The sequence below is a fragment of the Camelina sativa genome, chromosome 9 (genome assembly GCF_000633955.1).
Source record: "Camelina sativa cultivar DH55 chromosome 9, Cs, whole genome shotgun sequence".
NCBI lineage: Eukaryota > Viridiplantae > Streptophyta > Magnoliopsida > Brassicales > Brassicaceae > Camelina > Camelina sativa.
This window is the reverse complement of record NC_025693.1, coordinates 821369-825462: the sequence shown is the minus strand read 5'-3', so window position 1 is coordinate 825462 and position 4094 is coordinate 821369. Positions and strand designations below refer to the sequence as shown.

Below are 4094 nucleotides of genomic sequence, written 5' to 3'. Positions count from 1 at the left end.
GTCTGAGAGTTTGAGAGGCGTCCGAGTGGTGGCCGGGTGGCGTCCGAGGGCTGTGAGTGTTCTTGGCCGAAGGACCGATCCCGTGATCACATCAGCTTCCTTCACAACACAATATTTTGTAAAGCACTCAACTAAGAGCCTGAAATGGATCATTATACAGATCATACATATTAGGGTTTTTTTTTTACAATAGAACGGGTTGAAATGCAAACTGGGTATAAATGAGTTCAAGACAGTATGAAATTTCTCTTACGCATAAGTCTTCACGTTTGTGGTCCTCAACCATCATTCCAAGTAATTCAGCAACATCCTGAAACCTGTGATTCATGCAACAGGCTACCTAAAACAACTTTGTCCACTTTTAAGATGAATGTGTGCAACTAAACCTCATATGAATTACCTATCATATGACTCAGCTCTTGTATAGGTTTGGATCACCCAGTCATATGTCTCAGTGTCGGGCTTCATAAAATCTATCAAATCAAGCTATGTAAGAAGCCATTACGCAACAACTAGACCAAACATTTGAAGCTGTGAAAAAAAAATACAAACCTTGGCCATACTCCATATTTTCAAATGTCGCATAAGCAACCTCGGGAATCCCACATGTAGCCTACACAATGGAAGCAAAGAAAAACCTATTTGATAACAACAAAAAGGCATTAAACCATCTTCATCATCAGACAAAGAAGAAGCGTGTGTATACAATGAAAAACCTGCACACTAAGAAGACAGTTGAAATGAAATGTTGTCGCCATTCTACCAGCTGTATCCATTATGTAAGAGATGTCTAAGGCATTAGAATGATCTCCAGCTTCTTCAATCATCAGATCATAAAGCTGATCTGTTGCTCTCATCCCACCCTCTAGCACCCTTCAAGAAAACTTTATTTGCATCTTCCAAGTGATTGGATTAAAATTTATATGTTACGTTACGTTGAAACTTTCTTTCATTTCCAAATTGGAACTTTCCAAGTAATCGATGTTCTCAAGATGAAGCAAAAATGCACCTTTGATTTGATGTTTTTGAACCCCGCTAGGAGCAAGATTGTTTTGACAACTCTCCCAGCTTTCATTCCCGTTGCTGTTGCAGACTTAAGTTTATTAAGAACATATCTATACAGATAAATGGCATCAATTAATCCTACTGTCAGAAGGGAGATGAAATAAATACCTTGGTTTTCTAGTAAGAAGTCTGTATTGCGTGTGCAATGGTGTGCTCCTCGTGCCGCTCTACGTAATGAAGATTTTGATAGCATTTCTCATACGCCTGTGTTGCAATTGTTAGAAATGACACCATAAGAACTAACTATCTCCAGATGTAGGAATAATTTTAAGGTATTATAACAGAAAAAGACTGAAATATCACAAGTTTTAAGTTTTATGTTCTTTGACCAGTTTAAGAATCAAAATCGATTTGGAAGTAAAGACATTCATGCACACCAATGCGTAAGAATCTTGTCAACCAATCTAAAACTGAACAGAAGCTTTTCACTGGTAAGTGATTTGCAGAATGGCATCACTATAATTGAATTAAAGACATCTATGCACAAAAGAACAGATAAAACTTCGCACGAATATGCATGCTATGAAATATCGTCCTTACCTAATATATTGTTATTTAAGATTTTCATGCCAATGAAAACGGAATGTTGAGTGGAACTAGAGTACTCATATATTAAATTTCATTTGACTTAAAACTCAAGCTTTATCAACATGTCATGTCCAAAACTCTTAGCAGTACAAACAAATCATATTGGCTTCCCACTGAATCACTTAACTGACTATCTTTGCTACAAACAACATCCTGCCATAAGTCAGAAATGCACAATGTGTCAAGACCTGCAGTGTCCATCTTTTTAGGACACCACAAGTATCTTCCATCATTCCTAGATGAAAAATAATGTGAGATTACCTTCTGCATTGCAGACTGGCCGGTCTCAGCTTTTGCTTTTGCATACCCAATGACACCTTCATAGTTCCCGCAAACCATCAATGCAGTATACCTTTCGACTCTGCCACCCTAAAATACAAGTCTTTCTTTCATAGCCAAGCTATTGAATTTAAAGATACGAAAGAGAGAAATGTTAGACAACTATTACCTTTGTGACCTTAGCAACTTTTTTTACATCTATCACATGCACATCATATCCCTGCAAAATAAGAAATAACCTGTTAAGAAAAGAAAACTGTGGTAATAGATTGAGACAATAGATGTATGGCAATATCCATCATGGTCCAAGAAAAGAAAACTTCACAACATACTAACCAAAATGTATCATGAAGCTTAACTTATAAGCAAAATAATAACTAATGTGGCTATTAGACGACTGGCCTTCTTAAATACTAACATGTCTTTGACAACATCAAAGAATATTGAACCCAAATACTACATAATTTTTGTTATAATCTAAAAGAATGTATGGTTGAACTTTCAAGACAATTAATGAAGCAGAGTGGAGAAATGCAAACATCGTTTAATATAGATATCCCTCATTATACTAGCACAAATAGCATTTTTCAAGCAACACCAAGCATGAACGTTTTGGCTATGCGCTTCTTTAAAGAGATAGCACAGCACTGCAGCTACAGTGATTTTCATTAAATATTTCTTAACTCTATTGCTTAGTGAGCTTGAAAATCATGTGACATGTTGAAACTGCTTTATTTGTATCCCAAATGTGTTAGGAAGCGAATATGTTCAATGTACCTCAAGCATCTTATTTAAAGCTTCAGGACAGTTTTAACTTATGTAAAACAGATCATAACAAACGTATGTCAACTAATTTTACTGTAATGATATGATTTGGTTAATTAGTTTCTACACCAGAAAAAAAAAATTAAGCTTAGAGATAGGAATAATTAGAGAGTGCACTCACTTTTCTGTATAAAGGTTGTCTCTTCTTCTCTGTCAAAGCATTTCTGTCTTCAGCTTCAAGTTTCTTGTCGATTGCATTCAGCTTCTCCAACAGAATATCATCCCTTTCTTTCATGTCATCAAACTCGTCTTCATCATCATCATTGTCATCCTTAGACCCATCAACTACAAGACGCTCTTCTCTTTCTTCACCACCACCTCATTGAACATTATCACGTTCGATAACTCCATAATTTGCGTCAAAAGCCTCTTTCCACTCAACCAACCTCATAGCTCTATTGAGTTTCTGCTGAAGAACAAACTTCTCTTTCCCTTGAGCGACCTTCAAACGGTTCATCAGCTCGCCAATAACTCTGTACTCAGGTCTAAGTTTGAAATGTTTCTCCTCTAATTTGTTCATCCACCTAAACGCCTCATCAAGTGTGTCTCTGCCAAACAATCATACAAAAACTTAGAAGACGGAATGACAAACAATCGTAAAGCCAACCAAAAAAAATAATATATACTATTTCATATACCCGAGTTGGTAAGGGTCTGAAACGTAATCAAAGGTGCATTTTTGCTTCATCTTGAGAAAACATCGATTACTTGGAAAGTTCCAATTTGCTGCATATAAAGTTCCAATCAAGTCATCATCCAAGTGATTGGAAAGTTCCAATTTGGATTAAAAAAAACCATAGCTCAAAGTTCAGTTGTGAGTTTTAAGCTTTTAGCAATGAGGGAGTGACTTGTTAAAGAAATCAGGAAAGTATACATCTCTTTAATTAAGGCTACATGTTCGTTTTATTCTATTACACTAATATAGTGTGACCCTTTCATAATTGCATTTCAACTTGAATTTTCAAATAGATTACATAGTTGTTACAACTTGTAGATAAATAACCGAACTTAATTATTCGGTCTACATAGACCGGGATTTTCAATTGCATAATCTAATAGTTTAATATGTAATAACAAATAACCGACATTTATTTCAGAAATTATTTTATTATGGGACCGTTTTGTCCGCAGTTCATAATTTCAGTTTATTTCCTAGTAATCTTCATCTATATCATAATTTCAATTTATTTCCTAAAGCAAAATTTATTATGTGGTGCAGAATGGATGGTAAACATACAAATAAAGATTCTACCAATATATGGTGGGATCATGAAAATTCTCCAATACCACACTAACTGCTAACTGTAGACTTCTACGAGGTGTCTTGCTAAGGAATG

General features: G+C 35.4%; 2 pseudogenes; both read right to left on the bottom strand.

Moving 5' to 3' along the window:
• The window catches only part of LOC109125184, a 9158-nt pseudogene extending 8252 nt beyond the window's left edge, over positions 1 to 906 (bottom strand).
• On the bottom strand, positions 950 to 3445 carry LOC104714880 (annotated as a pseudogene).